At 47.1% G+C, this 21,223-nt stretch overlaps 1 protein-coding gene across 2 annotated transcripts in view; it reads right to left on the bottom strand.

Annotated features, from left to right (window-relative positions):
• The window catches only part of LOC139263461 (latent-transforming growth factor beta-binding protein 2-like), an 857,891-nt gene that overhangs the window by 138,400 nt on the left and 698,268 nt on the right, over positions 1–21,223 (bottom strand). The gene's annotated exons all lie outside the window — the stretch shown is intronic.

The raw sequence follows: 21,223 nt of genomic DNA, 5'->3' as shown, positions 1-21,223 counted from the left end.
TGTATGTTCTCAGTTTCGTGTGGATGGGGCTCAGGGCAGGTCTGAATGCCTTGTTGCACCACAGTCTCTCAAACATCTTTTTACTCATGATGGATTACTAACGCCAGTATCCAGTTCCATGGCTACGGGTAAGTTATTCACTTTTACGTTTAGCATTATAGGTGGAGATTTCGTCGAAAATGTGTGCACCCCGTGTACCTCCGCATCTGCCTCCTCTCTCTGAGGCTCGAAATTGCTTTGATCCACCATGGACTGATCTTCCTCTGCCACGTGGTGGTTAGCAGGTTTTGCAGAGCTTGCAGCTCGTTGCAAGCTCGTTGGAGGTGCCCCATTGTTCCACAGCTCTTGCAAACATACCCTTTGAAGCGGCATGAATAGGCTGAATGGAAGCCTCCACAATGCCAACAAGGTGTGAATTGCCTTGCACTCATCCTTTGTTGGGGGACTCTGAGTCATCTGGGTCACCTGAGGCCTGCTGGCAGTTGCAGACTTGTGGGTTCTGCCCTGTACATTTCTGCTCGCAAACACAGTTGCAGTTAACTTTTGAACATTGCTGGCACTTGTGTGCTGAGAGATTTGTTTGCTGTTATCACTGGTGGACATAAACGCCTGTGCTATCACAATGGCCTTACTGAGGGTCGTGTCTCTACAGTCAAAAGTTTTCGTAGGATGGTCTCGTGGCCAATTCCCAGTACAAAAAAGTCTCTGAGCATTTGCTCCATGTAGCCATCAAACTCACATTGTCCTGCAAGTCGCCTTAGCTCGGCGACGTAGCTCGCCACTTCCTGACCTTCAGATCGCTGGCACGTGTAGAACCGATACCTCGCCATCAGCACATTCTCCCTCAGGTTAAGATGCTCCTGAACCAGTGTACACAGCTCCTCATATGACTTATCTGTGGGTTTCACCGGAGCCAGCAGATTCTTCATGAGGCTGTAGGTCGGTGCCCCGCAGACTGTGAGGAGGACCACTCTCCTTTTTGCAGCGCTTCCTTCTCCGTCCAGCTCATTGGCTACAAAGTACTGGTCTAGCCGTTCGACATAGTCTTCCCAGTCCTCACCCTCCGAGAACTTCTCTAGGATGCCCACAGTTTGCTGCATCTTTGCATCTTAGAATTTGTTGGATTCGTATTCTCGTTGCCAGTTATTGTGTTCCTAACACAGATGAGGCTGCACACAGGGAGGTTAAAGTAACAGTGACCTCAGTCTTTAATAAGGCACTCCAAAGTGAGGAACAGGCCTTAGAGGCCGGCTTATATACAGCGCTCCCAAGGGATGATGGGATCCCTTGGGACTTCGGGGGATGAGCTCCCTGGTGGCGGAACATGGGAGTGCATGCTTTACAGATACACAACAGGTTACCATTTGCAAGGGCAGTAGAGAAAGTTTGGACTTGCAGGTGCCGGGAACCCTTGAGGTACTACATAGGACTCAATAGAATGTGGAGCACAGAAACAGGCTCAAGTGATCCACGCTGGTGTTTATGCTCCATATGAGCCTCCTCCCACCCCTCTTCATCTCACCCTATCAACATAGCCTTCTGTTCCTTTCGCCCTCAGGTATTGTAACTGTTCAAAGGATAATTCGTGTTGCTCAAGTACGAGTGACAGCAACTCAGGGGAGGGTGTTGCCGCGATCAAATAATCTCCCTCATCTGCGTCTACTTTGTGATCTTGTGAATGCTTTTACACAGGCAATGATGTCTCTCTCTGCTCTGAAGTCTTGTTTTGGCATAAGGTCCAATAATTAACAACTGAATTTTATTAAGAATTTAAAAAATAAGAATGTAGCTCAAATTGGTACATATTTGAGGACAAGGGCTGTTTGCTACTCAAGCTCAGTTGACACACTTATGCAATTTTTTTTTTATCAGTTCTCGACTACAGACTGCATCAGTTGAGGGTGGGGATCCAATGATCCTTTCAGATACTGAGCAAAGAACAGCATTCATGGTAGCATTCTGTCACTGGACAGAACCATCCTGCTTACTTACTTACCACTACTGTGTTATCCCCATAAAATACATGTGCAAAACAGCAATTATATTTTTGCAATAAGAAAAGAAAATGCTGGAAATACTCAGCAGGTCAGGCAGCATCTGTGGAGAGAGAAATAGGGCTAATATTTCAAACGTTAACTGTGTTTTTCTCTCTCTACAGATCCTGGACATATCCGCCCCATAATTAAGACCACCTATTTCCACCTACGTAACTTTGCCCGTCTCTGCCCCTTGCCTCAGCTCATCCGCTGCTGAAATCCTCATCCATGCCTTTGTTACCTCCAGACTTGACTAGTCCAATGCATTCCTGGCTGGCCTCCCACGTTCTACCCTATGTAAACTTGAGGTCATCCAAACTCAGCTGCCCATGTTCTAACGAGCACCAAGTTCCACTCACCCATCACCCCTGTGCTCGCTGACCTACTTTGGCTCCCGGTTAAGCAATGCCTCGATTTCAAAATTGTCATCCTTGTTTTCAAATCCCTCCATGGCCTCGCCCCTCCCTATCTCTGTAATCTCCTTCAGCCCCACAACCCAAGATGTCTGCACTCCTCTAATTCTGCCCTCTTGAGCATCCCTGATTATAATCGCTCCAACATTGGTGGCCGTGCCTTCAGCTGTCTTGGCCCTAAGTTCTGGAATTATCTGCCTAAATCTCTCCACCTCTTTTTCCTGTTTTAAGATGCTCCTTAAAACCTACCTCATCGAAACTTAGAAATCTACAGCGCAGAAGGAGGCCATTTCGGCCCATCGTGTCTGTGCCGGCTGACAAAGTGCCGCACGACCCTCGGTCAGCAGCCCTGAAGGTTACATATAAACCTATGAACAATGAACAATGGCGGAAAGGTAAAGAGCACCCAGCCCAACCAGTCCGCCTCACACAACTGCGACACCCCTTACACTGAAACATTCTACACACCATCCCACCCGGAGCCATGTGATCTCCTGTGAGAGGAAAAAAAGAGATAAAAACCCAGGCCAATTTAGGGAAACAAATCTGGGAATATTTCTCTCCGACCCATGCAGGCGATCAAAACTAGTCCAGGAGGTCACCCTGGCCATATTCGATTCCCTGCAGTACTTACAATCATATCTGTGCCAGCCAACAAGAGGTTATCCACTCTAATCCCAATTACCAGCTCTAGGTCTGTAACATAGAAACATAGAAACATAGAAAATAGGTGCAGGAGCAGGCCATTCAGCCCTTATAGACTGCACCGCCATTCAACGAGTTCATGGCTGAACATGAAACTTCAGTACCCACTTCCTGCTTTCACGCCATACCCCTTGATCCCCCGAGTACTAAGGACTTCATCTAACTCCCTTTATTGCAGGTTATGATACTTCAAGTGTCCATCCAACCATCTCTTAAAAGTGGTGAGGGTTTCTGCATCCACCACTCTTCCAGGTAGTGAGTTCCAGATCCCCACAGCCCTCTGCGTAAAGAAGCCCCCATCAAATCCCCTCTAAACCTTCCACCAATCACCTTAAAACTATGCCCCCTCGTAATAGATCCCTCCACCAAAGGAAATAGGCCCTTACTATCCACTATATCCAGGCCCCTCAATACTTTGTACACCTCAATGAGGTCTCCTCTCAATCTCCTCTGTTCCAATGAGAACAAACCCAGCCTATTCAATCTGTCCTCATAACTAAGATTCTCCATTCCAGGCAGCATCCTAGTAAATCTCCATTGCACCTTCTCTAGTGTAATCACGTCGTTCCTATAATTTGGCGACCAGAATTGCACACAGTACTCCAGCTGTGGCCTAACCAAAGTATTATACAATTTAAGCATAACCTCTCTGCTCTTATATTCTATGCCTCGGCCAATAAAGGCAAGCATTCCGTATGCCTTCTTAATCATCTTATCCACCTGGCCTGCTACTTTCAGGGATCTGCGGACAAGCACTCCAAGGTTCCTTTGTTCATCTACACTATTAAGTGGCCTACTGCTTAATGCGTACACCCTTTCCTTATTAGCCCTCCCAAAGTGCATTATCTCACACTTCTCTCAATTAAATTCTATTTGCCACTGCTCTGCCCACCTGACCAGTAGATTGATATCCTCCTGCAGCCCATGACTTTCCTCTTCATTATCAACCACACAGCCAATTTTAGTGTTATCTGCAAACTTCTTAATCATACTCCCTATATTCTAATCTAAATCGTTGATATATACCACAAAAAGCAAGGAACCCTGCGGGACCCCGCTGGAAACATCCTTCCAGTCACAAAAACATCAATCAACCATTACCCTTTGCTTCCTACCTCCAAGCTAATTTTGGATCTAATTTGCCACTTTGCCCTGGATCCCATGGGCTTTAACCTTCGTGACCATTTTACCATGTGGGACCTTATCAAAAGCATTGCTAAAGTCCATATACACTACATCGTATGCACTACCCTCATTGAATTTTTCGAGGAGGTAACCAAGACGGTCAATCAGGTTAGGCAAACACAATCTTCCCTGAACAAATCCGTGCGGACCGTCCCTAATTAATCCATGCCTTTCCAAATGTAGATTTATCCTGTCTTTCAGGATTTTTTCCAATAATTTTCCCACCACTGAGGTTAGGCTGACAGGACTGTAATTACTCGGCCTATCCCTTTCTCCCTTCTTAAACAAGGGTACTACATTAACAGTCCTCCAATCCTCCGGCACCATGCCCAAATCCAAAGAGGACTGGAAAATGATGGTCAAGGCCTCTGCTATTTCCTCTTTTACTTCGCTCAACAGCCTGGGATGCATTTCATCCAGGTCTGGGGACGTATCTACTTTCAAAGCTGCTAAACCCCTTAATAATTCCTCTTTCACAATATTTATTTCATCCAGAATATCACACTCCTCCTCGATAGCAGTATCTGCATTGCTCCTTTCCTTTGTGAAAACAAATGCAAAGTATTCATTAAGAACCTTACCAACATCTTCCGTCTCCACACAAAGATTACTCTCATGGTTTCTAATAGGCCCTACTCTTTCTTTAGTTACCCTCTTACTCTTAATATATTTATAGAACATCTTTGGGTTTTCCTTACTTTTACTAGCCAAGAATTTTTCGTGCTTTCTCTTAGCATTCCTAATATCTTTTTTAATTTTGCCTCTTAACTTTCTATATTCCTCTAAAGATTCTATAAGTATTTAGCCGTTGGTATATGACATAAGCTTCCCTTTTTTATTTTATCCTCCCCTGTAAGTCCCTAGACATCCAGCGGGCTCTAGAATGATTATTCCCATTCTTTTTCTTTAAGGGCACATGTTTGGCCTGAGCCTTCCGGATCTCCTTCTTGAACGACTTCCATTGTCCCGACACTGATTTACTCACAAGTAGCTGTTTCCAGTCCTCTGTGGCCAAATCACTCCTGAACTTAACAAAATTAGCTTTTCTCCAATTTGGGACTTTTATTCCAGGCCTATCCTTGTCCTTATCCATAACTAACTAATCTGACTGAATTATGGTCACATAGAAACATAGAAACATAGAAAATAGGTGCAGGAGTAGGCCATTCGGCCCTTCTAGCCTGCACCGCCATTCAATGAGTTCATGGCTGAACATGCAGCTTCAGTACCCCATTCCTGCTTTCTCACCATACCCCTTGATCCCCCGAGTAGTAAGGACTTCATCTAACTCCTTTTTGAATATATTTAGTGAATTGGCCTCAACAACTTTCTGTGGTAGAGAATTCCACAGGTTCACCACTCTCTGGGTGAAGAAATTCCTCCTCATCTCGGTCCTAAATGGCTTCCCCCTTATCCTTAGACTGTGTCCCCTGGTTCTGGACTTCCCCAACATTGGGAACATTCTTCCTGCATCTAACCTGTCTAACCCCGTCAGAATTTTAAACGTTTCTATGAGGTCCCCTCTCATTCTTCTGAACTCCAGTGAATACAAGCCCAGTTGATCCAGTCTTTCTTGATAGGTCAGTCCCGCCATCCCGGGAATCAGTCTGGTGAACCTTCGCTGCACTCCCTCAATAGCAAGAATGTCCTTCCTCAGGTTAGGAGACCAAAACTGTACACAATACTCCAGGTGTGGCCTCACCAAGGCCCTGTACAATTGTAGCAACACCTCCCTGCCCTTGTACTCAAATCCCCTCGCTATGAAGGCCAACATGCCATTTGATTTCTTAACCGCCTGCTGTACCTGCATGCCAACCTTCAATGACTGATGTACCATGACACCCAGGTCTCTTTGCACCTGCCCTTTTCCTAATCTGTCACCATTCAGATAATAGTCTGTCTCTCTGTTTTTACCACCAAAGTGGATAACCTCACATTTATCCACATTATACTTCATCTGCCATGCATTTGCCCACTCACCTAACCTATCCAAGTCGCTCTGCAGCCTCATAGAATCCTCCTTGCAGCTCACACTGCCACCCAACTTAGTGTCATCCGCAAATTTGGAGATACTACATTTAATCCCCTCGTCTAAATCATTAATGTACAGTGTAAACAGCTGGGGCCCCAGCACAGAACCTTGCGGTACCCCACTAGTCACTGCCTGCCATTCTGAAAAGTCCCCATTTACTCCTACTCTTTGCTTCCTGTCTGCCAACCAGTTCTCAATCCATGTCAGCACACTACCCCCAATCCCATGTGCTTTAACTTTGCACATTAATCTCTTGTGTGGGACCTTGTCGAAAGCCTTCTGAAAGTCCAAATATACCACATCAACTGGTTCTCCCTTGTCCACTCTACTGGAAACATCCTCAAAAAATTCCAGAAGATTTGTCAAGCATGATTTCCCTTTCACAAATCCATGCTGACTTGGACCTATCATATTACCTCTTTCCAAATGCACTGCGATGACATCCTTAATAATTGATTCCATCATTTTACCCACTACCGATGTCAGGCTGACCGGTCTGTAATTCCCTGTTTTCTCTCTCCCTCCTTTGTTAAAAAGTGGGGTTACATTGGCTACCCTCCACTCCATAGGAACTGATCCAGAGTCAATGGAATGTTGGAAAATGACTGTCAATGCATCCACTATTTCCAAGGCCACCTCCTTAAGTACTCTGGGATGCAGTCCATCAGGCCCTGGGGATTTATCGGCCTTCAATCCCATCAATTTCCCCAACACAATTTCCCGACTAATAAGGATTTCCCTCAGTTCCTCCTCCTTACTAGACCCTCTGACCCCTTTTATATCTGGAAGGTTGTTTGTGTCCTCCTTAGTGAATACCGAACCAAAGTACTTGTTCAATTGGTCCGCCATTTCTTTGTTCCCCGTTATGACTTCCCCTGATTCTGACTGCAGGGGACCTACGTTTGTCTTTATTAACCTTTTTCTCTTTACATATCTCTAGAAACTTTTGCAATCCGTCTTAATGTTCCCTGCAAGCTTCTTCTCGTACTCCATTTTCCCTGCCCTAATCAAACCCTTTGTCCTCCTCTGCTGAGTTCTAAATTTCTCCCAGTCCCCGGGTGCTCTGCTATTTCTGGCCAATTTGTATGCCACTTCCTTGGCTTTAATGCTATCCCTGATTTCCCTTGATAGCCACGGTTGAGCCACCTTCCCTTTTTTATTTTTACGACAGACAGGAATGTACAATTGTTGTAGTTCATCCATGCGGTCTCTAAATGTCTGCCATTGCCCATCCACAGTCAACCCCTTCAGTATCATTCGCCAATCTATCCTAGCCAATTCACGCCTCATACCTTCAAAGTTACCCTTCTTTAAGTTCTGGACCATTGTCTCTGAATTAACTGTTTCATTCTCCATCCTAATGCAGAATTCCACCATATTATGGTCACTCTTCCCCAAGGGGCCTCGCACAACGAGATTGCTAATTAATCCTCTCTCATTACACAACACCCAGTCTAAGATGGCCTCCACCCTAGTTGGTTCCTCGACATATTGGTCTAAAAAACCATCCCTTATGCACTCCAGAAAATCCTCCTCTACCGTATTGCTTCCAGTTTGGTTAACCCAATCTATGTGCATATTAAAGTCACCCATTATAACTGCTGCACCTTTATTGCACGCACCCCTAATTTCATGTTTGATGCCCTCCCCAACATCACTACTACCGTTTGGAGGTCTGTACACAACTCCCACTAACGTTTTTTGTCCTTTGGTATTCTGCAGCTCTACCCATATAGATTCCACATCATCCAAGCTAATGTCCTTCCGAACTATTGCCTTAATTTGCTCCTTAACCAGCAATGCTAACCCACCTCCTTTTCCTTTTATTCTATCTTTCCTGAATGTTGAATACCCCTGGATGTTGAGTTCCCAGCCCTGATCATCCTGGAGCCACGTCTCCGTAATCCCAATCACATCATATTTGTTAACATCTATTTGCACAGTTAATTCATCCACTTTATTGCGGATACTCCTTTCATTAAGACACAAAGCCTTCAGGCTTGTTCTTTTAACACCCTTTGTCCTTTTAGAATTTTGCTGTACAGTGGCCCTTTTTGTTCTTTGCCTTGGGTTTCTCTGCCCTCCACTTTTCCTCATCTCCTTTCTGTCTTTTGCTTTTGCCTCCTTTTTGTTTCCCTCTGTCTCCCTGCATTGGTTCCCATCCCCGTGCCATATTAGTTTAAATCCTCCCCAACAGCACTAGCAAACACTCCCCCTAGGACATTGGTTCCGGTCCTGCCCAGGTGCAGACCGTCCGGTTTGTACTGGTCCCACCTCCCCCAGAACCGGTTCCAATGCCCCAGGAATTTGAATCCCTCCCTGTTGCACCACTGCTCAAGCCACGTATTCATCTGCGCTATCCTACGATTCCTACTCTGACTATCACGTGGCACTGGTAGCAATCCCGAGATTACTACTTTTGAGGTCCTACTTTTTAATTTAGCTCCTAGCTCCTTAAATTCATTTCGTAGGACCTCATCCCTTTTTTTACCTATGTCGTTGGTACCAATGTGCACCACGACAACTGGCTGTTCTCCCTCCCTTTTTAGAATGTCCTGCACCCGCTCCGAGACATCCTTGACCCTTGCACCAGGGAGGCAACATACCATCCTGGAGTCTCGGTTGCGGCTGCAGAAACACCTATCTATTCCCCTCACCATTGAATCCCCAATCACTATTGCTCTCCCACTCTTTTTCCTGCCCTCCTGTGCAGCAGAGCCAGTCACGGTGCCATGAACTTGGCTGCTGCTGCCCTCCCCTGATGAGTCATCCCCCTCAACAGTACCCAAAGCAGTGTATCTGTTTTGCAGGGGGTTGACCACAAGGGACTCCTGCACTACCTTCCTTGCACTGCTCTTCCTGTTGGTCTTCCATTTCCTATCTGGCTGTGGACCCTTTCCCTGCGGTACGACCAACTCGCTACACGTGATACTCACGTCATTCTCAGCATCGTGGATGCTCCAGAGTGAATCCACCCTCAGCTCCAACTCCGCAACGCGGTCTGTCAGGAGCTGGAGGCGGATACACTTCCCGCACACGTAATCGTCAGGGACACCGGAAGTGTCCCTGAGTTCCCACATGGTACAGGAGGAGCATAACACCCGACCGAGCTCTCCTGCCATGACTTAACCCTTATATACACTTAAATTGGCAACAACAATGTTAAAAGTTACTCACTGATATAGAAGAGAAAAAAGAAAAAAGAAAAACTACTCACCAATCACCAGCCAATCACTTAACCTCTTGGCTGTGACGTCACCTTTTGATTTCTTTCTACTTCTTTTTTGCCTTCTCCCTGTAGCTGCACAAGTCACGCCTTTTATAGGCCTCTCCACGCATCTCCTCGACGCTGCTCCCGACTGCCGCCGACGCTAGCCCCGGACTCCCTGCTGTGCCTTTTATAGGCCTCTCCACGCACCTCCTCGACGCTGCTCCCGACTGCCGCCGACGCTGGGTCCCGGGCTCCCTGCTGTGCCTTTTATAGGCCTCTCCACGCATCTCCTCGACGCTGCTCCCGACTGCCGCCGACGCTGGGTCCCGGGCTCCCTGCTGTGCCTTTTATAGGCCTCTCCACGCATCTCCTCGACGCTGCTCCCGACTGCCGCCGACGTCACTGGCACCCAATTGCTCTCCCAATAATACCCAGCTTCATTCCCCAAAAGTAAATCCAAAACCGGCCCCTCTCATGTTGGGCTTGCTACATACTGACTAAAACAGATCTCTTGAATGCATTTCAAGAATTCCGCACCTTCTATACTCTTCACACTATATTTGTCCCAATCAATATTTGGGTTGCTAAAATCCCCTACTATTACTACCCTATGGTTTTTGGACTTCACAGCAATTTGCCTACAGATTTGAGACTGTATCTCCCTCCCACTGTTTGGGGGTCTATAATTCACGCCCAGCAGTGTGATTGCCCCTTTTTTATTTTTCAAATTAACCCATATGGCCTCATTTGATGATCCCTCTAATATATCACCGCTGTAATAGTTTCTTTAATCAGTACCGCGATGCTCCCCCACTTTTTACCCCCTCCTCCCCCGCTCTGTAACCAGGAATATTGATCTGCCAAACCTTCCCCTCTTTCAGCCATGTCATGGCTATTATGTCATACTCCCAAGTATCTACCTATGCTCTTAGTTCATCTGCCTTATTCACTATACTCCTTGCATTAAAGTATATACTATTTAGCACAGGAAGACTTCCTTGATTACTACTTACTAAGCCATGTTTCCTCTGTTTTACAGATTCTCTTTCTAAATTTCTGCTTTACTTCCTTCCCTATTGAATTTGTTCTCAGGTTCTCTGTTCGGGACCTGGAACTTTAGGACCCTCATGGACAATCCCAACAGCAATAGGCCGGACCGCCGCACCGCCATACTTGCCCGGGAACTCGGACGCTTTGACATTGACATCGCCGCCCTAAACGGGCAGGGGAAGGCCAGTTGAAGGAACATGGTGGAGGTTACACCTTCTTCTGGAAAGGGAAACCAGAAGCAGAACGCTGCCTTCATGGAGTCGGCTTTGCCGTCAAGAATGAGCTGGTCGACCGCCTCAAAGATTCCCCTGTGGGGTTAACGAACGCCTCATGACTCTCCGTATCACCCTAACTTGGAACCAATGTGCCACAGTCATCAGTGTGTATGCCCCCACACTCGATGCAACGGATGAGGCTAGAGAGGGATTTTATTCCAACCTCGAGATATCCTTGTCCCGCGTCCCCATGGGCGACAAATTGATCCTCCTGGGTGATTTTAATGCTAGGGTTGTCAAAGACACAGCCCTCTGGGGAGGCCTGATTGGCAGAGAGCGGGTAGGGAAAGCTAACTCCAGCGGTACCCTACCCCTGAGAAAATGAATAGAACATGAACTCCTCATCACCAACACCCTGTTCTACCAGAGGGACAAATACAAGGCACTGTGGCAACATCCTTGCTCCGAACACTGGCACCTGCTTGACTATGTCATCGTCCGAGCCAAGGATCGCAAGGATGTGCTCATCACCCGCTCCATGACAGGAGCTGACGACTGCTGGACGGACCACCGCCTGATCCGATCCATCATCAACATTAACATTGCCCCAAAGCAGTGGGGACAGCAGAAGCAGTTCCGCAAAAAAGTTAATGCCGGGGCACTTAGAGACCCAGCTAAGAGAGCCCTATACAGCCAGTGCCTCACAGCCAATCTGGCGTGCCTTGATGACCCTGAGATGCTGAATCCCCATAACGATTGGTCTGCCCTCCAGGCCTCTATAACCAGTGCCTGTCACTCAACACTTTGTCACTCAACCAGAAAACATCAGGACTGGTTTGATGAAAATGATCAGGAGATCCAAGAACTAATAGATCGCAAGCGCAAAGCATTTCTGAGCCTTAAGCAACAGCCCAACTCGGGAGCTGCAAAACAACATTACAGACGGCTCAAGGCTCAGGTCCAACAAAAAACTCGGGACCTAAAGAACAGGTGGTGGATGGAGAAAGCACGGGAGATACAACAACTGGCCGACAGCCACGATATGCGAGGATTCTTCACTGCAGTCAAGGCTACCTACAGTCCAAACTTCCAAGGCCCCATCCCACTCATGGCCAAGAATGGGGAAACACTCATCAAGGACACAGGGGCTGTCAGGACCCGATGGAAGGAACACTTTGAAGATCTCCTCAATCGAAACTCTGCCTTTGACGCGAGTGTTCTCGATTCCATCCCGCAGCATGCGACCGGCCATCAACTCAGTGAAACTCCAACGTTGCACGAGGTAGGCAAAGTCATAAAACAGCTGAAGAATAACAAGATTACAGGTGCGGATGGAATCCCTGCTGAGGCGCTAAAATATGGCGGAGAGGCGCTGTTGGCGCGGATACATGACCTCATCTCACTCATCTGGAGGGAGGAGAGCATGCTGGGAGATCTTAGAGATGCAGTGATCGTGACCATTTTTAAAAAGGGGACAAGTCCGACTGCGGCAACTACAGGGGAATCTCCCTGCTTTCAGCCACTGGGAAAGTTGTTGCTCGAGTTCTCCTCAATTGACTTCTCCCTGTGGCTGAGGAGCTCCTCCCGGAATCACAATGCGGATTTCGTCCCCTACGGGGCACAACAAACATGATCTTTGCAGCACGCCAGTTGCAGGAAAAATGCAGGGAGCAGCGCCAGCCCTTATACATGGCCTTTTCCGATCTTACAAAGGCCTTTGACACTGTCAACCCTGAGAGTCTATGGAGCGTCCTCCTCCATTTCGGATGCCCCAACAGTTTGTCAACATCCTTCGCCTGCTTCACGATGACATGCAGGCCATGATCCTTACGAACAGATCCATTACAGACCCAATCCACGTCTGGACCGGGGGTCAAACGTTATCGCTCCAACCCTCTTCTCAATCTTCCTCGCCGCCATGCTCCACCTCACAATCAACAAGCACCCCGCTGGAGTGGAACTAAACTACAGAACCAGTGGGAAGCTGTTTAACTTAACGCCGCCTCCAGGCCAGGTCCAAGATCTCCCCAACCTCTGTCGTTGTGCTGCAGTATGCGGACAACGCCTGCGTCTGCGCACATTCAGAGGCTGAACTCCAGGATATAGTCAATGTATTCACCGAGGCAAATGAAAGCATGGGCCTTACGCTTAACATCCGTAAGATTAAGGTCCTCCACCAGCCTGTCACCACCGCACAGCACTGCCCTCCAATCATCAAGATCCACGGCGCGGCCCTGGACAACGTGGACCATTTCCCATATCTCGGGAACCTCTCATCAACAAAGGCAGACATTGATGCAGAGATTCAACACCGCCTCCAGTGCGCCAGCGCAGCCTTCGGCTGTCTGAGGAAAAGAATGTTTGAAGACCAGTCCCTCAAATCTACCACCAAACTCATGGTCTACAGGGCTGTAGTAATACCCGCCCTCCTGTATGGATCTGAGGCATGGATGATGTATAGAAGGCACCTCAAGTCGCTGGAGATATAGCACCAACGGTGTCTCCGCAAGATCCTGCAAATCCCCTTGGAGGACAGGTGCACCAACATCGGTGTCCTCGACCAGGCTAACATCCCCAGTATTGAAGCACTGACCATACTCGATCAGCTTCGCTGGGCAGGCCACATAGTACACATGCCAGATACGAGATTCCTTAAGCAAATGCTTTATTTGGAGCTCCTTCGTGGTAAACGAGCAAAAGGAGGACAGCGGGAACGTTATAAGGACACCCTCAAAGCCTCACTGGTAAAGTGCGACATCACCACTGACACCTGGGAGACCCTGGACGCAGACCGTCCGAGGTGGAGAAAGTCCATCCGGGAGGGCGTTGAGCTCTTCGAGTCTCAATGCAAAAAGCATGAAGAGGCCAAGCGCAGGCAGCGGAAGGAGCGCGCGGCAAACCAGCCCTACCGACCCCCTCCCCCGACAAATGTCTGTCCCACCTGTAACAGGGTCTGTGGCTCTCGTATCGGACTGTTTAGCCATCAAAGAACTCACTTTGGGAGTGGAAGCAAGTCTTCCTCGATTCTGAGGGACTGCCTATGATGATGATGGTTTTACAGATTCGCTTTCTAAATTCTTGCTATCCAATTTCTGCTTTACTTCCTTCCCTATTGAATTTGTTCTCAGGTTCCCATCCCCCTGCCAAGCTAGTTTAAACTCTCTCCAACAGCACGAGCAAAACTCCCCGCAAGGATATTGGTCCCGGCGCTGTTGAGGTGCAACCCATCTGGTTTGTACAGGTCCCATCTCCCCCAGAAGCGGTCCGAATGCCTCAAGAATTTAAAGCCCTCCCTCCTAGACCAACTCTCCAGCCTCTCTATCCTTTTATTCTTGTAGTCATTAGCACGTGGCACTGGTAGTAACCCGGAGATTACTACCTTTGAGGTCCTACTCTTTAATTTTCTTCCTAGATCCCTGAATTCTGCCTGTAGGTCCTCATCCCTCTTTTTACCTATTTCGTTGTTCCGACATGGACCACGACCTCTAGCTGTTTATCCTCTCTCCCCAAAATGCGCTGCGTCCGTTCTGTGACATCCTTGACCCTGGCACCAGGGAGGTACCATACTATTCGGGAGTCACATCTATGGCTGCAGAAACGCCTGTCTGTTCCCCTAACTATAGAATCCCCTATCACTAGGGGTCTTTTGTTCTTCGTCCCTCCCTCCTGTGCAGCTGAGCCGCCCGTGGTGCCTTGGAATTGGCTCTGGCTGCACTCCCTAGAGGCACCATCGCCCTCACCGATATTCAGAAGTGAATATCGGTTTGAAAACGAGATGGACTCACGGGGGGACTCCTGCACTACCTGCCGAGCATTCTTACTTCGTCTGGTGGTCACCCACTTCCCCTCTGCCTGCACGCTTTTAAGCTGTGGGGTGATCACTTCCTGAAACGTGCTATCCATGTAGCTCTCAGCCTCACGGATGCACCATATTGACTCCAGCCGCCGCTCAAGCTCCGAAACGCGGAGCTCGAGTAGTTAAAGCTGGAGACACCTCCTGCACACATGGTTGTCTAGGTTGCGCGAAGTGTCTGGGATTTCCCACATGCCGCAGGATGTGCACTCCACGTGACTGAGCTGCCCTGCCACTCCTCTAGTTAGACTTATCTAGTTTAAAATCTAATTGCAAAGAAATAGAGAAAAGAGAGATACTTACCAACTCACCGAACTCTGTGGCCTCCCGAACTCACCGAACTCTGTGGCCTCCCGAACTCACCGACCTCTGTGGCCTCCCCAACTCACCGAACTCTGTGGCCTCCCGAACTCACCGACCTCTGTGGCCTCCCGAACTCTCAGACTCCTGGCGTCCTGAACTCTCGACCTCTCGGATCTCCGAACCCCCAACCTCCTGAACTCACGGACTCTCCCGCTCTCAGACTCTTTGACCAAGCTTTTGGCCACCTGTCCTGATTTCTCCTTACGTGGCTCAATGTCAAGTTTTTTGTCTTATAATACTCCTGTGAAGCGCCTTGGGATGTTTCACTACATTAAAGGCGCTATATAAATACAAATTCTTGTTGCCTGACCTGCTCAGTAGTTCCAACATTTTTCTGTTTTTATTTTAGATTTCCAGCATCCGCAGTATTTTGTTTTTGAATTATATTCCTGCGATTGACGTAACTCATCAGGACATTTAAAAGCTGGCCCTTATTACAGTCCATGCTGTCTGCAAATCACCTTCACAACACAGCAGAGAGATATTACATTATTTGCACGTTGACAGCGGAATGACTGTAGATCTTCTTTTTCCTATAGTTACTGCACTGGCTACCATTCTGCTTAAATTTGAACCAATAACTTCCAATTACATAGGAGCATAATTGATGCATGGGGTGGGCGGGGGAGGGGGGTGCAGGGTGACTTTGGTCCCAGAATTTTGGCACTGTGATTAACGCCCATAATGCACCTTTAAAAGACAACATTGTGCGTCTGCCACTGGTCTAAAGCGAGATACACAAAGCTTTCCTGACGATGCTCACTTCCTTCTTTTCTCCTTCTTAGGCAGTCCGCCGGAGTCGAAGATGACTTGCTTCCACACTAAAATGAGTTCTAAGGTGACTGATGGGGCCAATGTGGGACCTGCAGTCTCCTGGGGCTCGCCTGTCGTGACTTAGCTCGGAGTAGAATGCCTGTGTCGGGAGTCTAGCATCGGGCGTGCAGACAATGTGGCCCGACCATCGGAGCTGATCAAGCGTGGTCAGTGCTTCGATGCTGGGGATGTTGGCCTGAGAGAGAACGCTGAAGTTGCAGGATTTTGCGGAGGCAGCGTTGGTGGAAGCATTGGTGTAAAACTCGGGTATAAACAGCTGAACCACCAGGAAATTTCTTTATAACCTCTTAAAAGCACCGTTCATCAGCAATATGGGCGACAAACAGTTAAGTCACAAACACTGCTGCTCTCTTTCATTTATTGCTCAAATTACTTCAATGCCTTTCTCACCAATATCTTCATTATATTTTAGCAGCATATAACCAGTCAAATGGCATCAGTGTCCTGGGGCCAGCAAGGCAGGGCAACAGCCAGGAGAAGGACCTGCAAGTCCTCCTGAACTAGATTGAAGCCAGGAGACAGGGACTGATGTATTCAGTGTGCTAGAAATTTCATAAACCTTGCTGTTGTGGCATTGAAAACCTGTGTAATTACAGTGACAACTTCATTGTTGAAGTATTTTAGTCATTAACAACCCAAAAGTGCTCATCACCATCCCATGTAATACTTGTACATCCAATGAGCACCTCAGGATTAGTAATGCCTTCAGAAATGTTATTATTTCTGGTTTAGAGGAGCATTTGAGGGGGTGGGGGGGGGCTTCTTTACGCAGAGGGTTGGAACTCACTGCCTGGAAGAGTGGTGGATGCAGAAATCCTCACCACTTGTAAGAGATGGTTGGGTGGGCACTTAAAGTGCCGTAACCTATATGGTTACGGACCTAGAGCTGGTAATTGGGATTTGATTGGATAACCTTTTGTTTGCCGGCGCAGATATTATGGTAAGTTCTGCAGGGAATCGAATACGGCCAGGGCGATCTCCTGGACTAGTTTCGATCCCCTGGATGGGTTGGAGAGGAATTTTCCCAGATTTTTTTCCCTAAATTGGCCTGAGTTTTTATCTAGTTTTTGCCTCTCCCAGGAGATCACATGGCTCCGGGTGGGGTGATGTGTAGAATGTTTCAGTGTAAGAGGTGTCACAGTTGTGTGGGGCGGATTGGTTGGGCTGGGTGCTCTTTACCTTTCCGCCGTTGTTCATTGTTCATAAGTTGATATGTAACCTTCAGGGCTGCGTGGCTCATTGTTGCCCGGCGCGGACATGATGCGCTGAAATGGCCTCCTTATGCGCTGTAAATTTCTATGTTTCTATGTTTCTTCATCTGGTTTTCATTACAACATAGACATATCAACATGCCAGACATTTTTAATTTTTTCTCGCAATTTATACATTAGGATCATTCTGAATTTCAATACTGCGTATTTCAACGGGTATCCTAAAATTTGACATATTTAATATTAGCATGACTATTTTTGAAATCTATTGTCTTAAAATTTATAATTTTAGAATCTATACAATGTCAATTTGAGTTACTGCACAGCTTTTGATACACTTATAATTCTAATGAAAAACAGATGCCAGAATAAAGTCCAACAACATTTTTATATATAATTCCTTCTATTATCATTAATGTTGCACCTCCTTAAACTTCTAAAAATATTTTGTTAAATAGACTTTGAGCACCACAAGGCCATTTTCACCTGAACATGTGTGTAGTGACCGATTGTTACCTCTTTAAAAACACACATTTACAGGAGCTGTGGGGACGTAGCACAACGTACAGATGTTTCCCGAGAATTGTGTGAAAAGCTCGTGGACAAAGACAACTCCTCCCATACACCAGATGCTGCATGCCATGAAGTTGATTTGAAATAAATGCATGTCAAATAAAAACGTTTCTGCCCAAGAAAGCATCTTAACTTGTCTTTTTTTTTAAACTGATTTTACTTAACTTTTAAAACCTTTTTCCTCCCCTCTTCTAGCCTCTTTTTTTTACCCTATGCCATGCATCATTGCCTGACAAAGGGTGAGAATCACAATATTTTACAGCACAGGAGGAGGCTTTGGCTCCTGAAAGAGCGATCCTCTTCCCCCTGCCCATACCCTATATGCTTTTACATTTTTTTAGTTGAAATATTTATCCACCTCTCTTTTAATAATTATTACAGATTCTGCTACCATCACTATTTCTAACGAGGCATTTCATGTCTAACTATCCTCTGCGTAAAAAAGCTCTCCTGGCCTCGCCCTTGATTCTTTTAATATTCTTAAATTCATGGTTCACTGATTCATTGACCAGTGTAAATAGTCATTCATTATATGTGGAGTGCGAATAAGGTATTATATAAATGTGAGTTATTTCTTTCTTGCCTCACAGAATCTCTTATTCTCAGATTGTTTACATTATTACACGTATTCCCTGGACACAAGAAGAAAAGTGCAGAGAGCTGCTGGGCCAAGTCTCTGCCCCTTTATTTTGCATTCAAATTTCTGGGGCTTCAGAACATAAGAACTTAAGAAATAGGAGCAGGAAATGGCCATATGGCCCTTTGAGCCTGCTCCGCTATTCAATAAGATCATGGCTGATCTGATCTTGGCCTCAGTTCACTTTCCTGCCCGTTCCCCATAACCCTTGACTCCCCTATAGTTCAAGAATCTGTCGATCTCAGCCTTGAATATATTCAATGACTCAGCATCCACAGCTCTCTGGGGTAGAGAATTCCAAAGATTCACGACCCTCCGAAAATAAATTCCTCCTCATCTCCGTCTTAAATGGGTGACCCCTTATTCTGAAACTATGCCCCCTAGTTCTAGATTCCCCCTGAGGAGAAACAACCTCTCAGCATCTACCCTGTCAAGCACCCTCAGAATTTTATACGTTGCAATATCATCTAAACTTCAATGAGTACAGGCCCAACCTTTTGGCATAATGCAACCCTTTCATCCCAGGAATCAACCTTGTGAACCTTCTCCGAACTGCCTCCAATGCAAGTATCTCCCTCCTTAAAATAAGGAGACCAAAACTGTTCGCAGTACTCCAGGTGTGGTCTCACCAACGTCCTGTACAGTTGCCTGAAGAGGAGAGTTGGGCCCAGGCCTGTGCAGAAGTGGAAGCACCTGACTCAAACAGATGGGCACTCCATTTCAATATTAATTTGGGGGCCACGTCTGCTTACCATTTCCTGCCATTCTGTCACGCAGGAAAGCACTTCAGCAGCTAACAAGCAGAGGGGCGGCTGCTGGGCTGCTATGTCACTTGCAGACTTACGCCGATGCTTTGGATGTCATTTACCCTTCATTCCCTATGACTTCAGTCTCGACAAAGATTGTTAATCGGTTAAGATGCTTTCTGAGGCTCTCTCCAAAAGCTTAAAAAATTGTTATCAACCTATTGTGATGCTCCTCTTCAATTTTCACAAATACACAATTTACCACTCACATTACTAATTTGCTCCCTAAACCTGTGCAAATCTACATCTAAAGCTGTGTCAATGAGCTGACCTAGGAAAACTGGCTGTAAACTACACACTTCCACTTTAGTCTACCTAAAATAGAATAATGACAAGTATAAGCTATGCCAAAAGTGGAAAATTCAGGCTAATGCATGTTGTAACTCAGAGTCCAAAAGTCACAATTGTGGTATGGGAATGTATGTTACTGGTATATGAAAATACACATACAGAAAGCCCTCTAAATATTCAGGATATTGACTAAAATAAATTGAGTTTTGTTTTCAGTGGAAACTCAGTTTCCATGCGTAAACGGGGATTCTACCACACCACCGGTGGGAGAGTGGGAGCGGCGGGAGAGTGGGAGCGACTTGGAGGAAATTTCCAGCCTATGGGGTCAAGTTTCGGCCTGAATTGCTCCTATTTTTTTGGAGCAACTAGTTTAGAATGGGGTATGTTAGAAATTGCAATTCTTGGCCTTTAATTTGTTCCAGTTCTAGTGAGTTAGAACAGTTTCATTTTACAACAGATTTTTTTTTCAAAATGGGGCGTGTCCGGCCATTTACGCCTGTTTTGCAAGTTTAGGCAGCAAAAACTTACTCCAAACTAACTTAGAATGGAGTAAGTGTAGATTTTTGTACACTCAGAAAAACCTTGCCTACACTTGGAAATCAGGCGTAAGGAACGAGAGATTGGGGGTGGGAGGGGGGTTTACAAACATGAAACACTTCACTTTTACAAATAAAGAGCCATCATCAATAATAAATGATAAATAAATCAATAAATAAACCAATAAATCAATCCAAAAAAATTAAAAAATAAAAAATTTAGAAAAAATTAAAAATCACTCAATACATAAAAAATTATTTCTACTCACCTACTGCAGCACCAGGGAGAAGAGGGGAAGAGAAGATGATGGCGGGGGGGAGGGGAGAAGAGAGGAAGATTGGGGGGGAGAGAGAAGACGAAGAAGAAGCCCCGCATGCTGCCGCCGCCGACTCTTCGGGCGGGGCCCGGCCCAGCGAGATGTGGGCAGGCGGGCCCTACCGGCGTTGGGAAGCCGGGCCCTGCCGAGGATTTCGGGCGGGGCCTGCCCCAGCGAGATGTGGGCAGGCGGGCCCTACCGGCGTCGGGAAGCCGGGCCCTGCCGAGGATTTCGGGCGGGGCCCTCCCCAGCAAGATGTGGGCAGGCGGGCCCTACCGGCGTCGGGAAGCCGGGCCCTGCCAAGGATTTCGGGCGGGGCCCGCATGCAGCCGATGCCGAGCTGCCGACGTCACTTCGGGCCCCCAGCGAGATGCGGGCGGGCGGGCCCCGCTTACGACAACGACGGTGCCGGCTGCCGGGAGTTCTTCGGGCGGGGCCCGTCCCCAGCGAGAGGCCGGGCGGGCCCTGCCGACGAGATAAGATGCACAGGCCACTCGGCCAGGGATAGGGGCGACGTCCCTTCGGCCTGGGATAGGGTCGTCACCCCGGAGACAGGACGCACGCGCGTAGCTGCCGGCACTGTTTTCGGCGCAGGGCTGTAGCTCCGCCCCTAACAGCTCCGAGGTGGAATTGGGCCTACAGCTATCTGAGAATCGCGATGTAAGTATTCTGCGCAATTTTTGTTTTATAAATTAGACGGGCTTCTCCGCTTGGCGCCGTTCTAGCGGGCGGCTGAAACTTTACCCCTCTGTCTCTAAATTTAAACAATCAACAGCTAATCGGGTAGCAGCTAAATGTTCTTATTACATCATCAGCATAAGACTTTAACTGTATCAAATTTGACTCTTGTCCATATCTTAATTGTATTAACACCAAAATAAATTATATGATGCCCTTGTTAATCTGATGATAATCATGGATTACCGTCTAAATATAAAACAGGTTAATATTTTAA

The sequence above is a fragment of the Pristiophorus japonicus genome, chromosome 4 (genome assembly GCF_044704955.1).
Source record: "Pristiophorus japonicus isolate sPriJap1 chromosome 4, sPriJap1.hap1, whole genome shotgun sequence".
In the NCBI taxonomy this organism is placed as follows: Eukaryota; Metazoa; Chordata; class Chondrichthyes; family Pristiophoridae; genus Pristiophorus; species Pristiophorus japonicus.
Note: the sequence above shows the minus strand (reverse complement) of the source record. Positions and strands in the feature narration are given on the sequence as shown.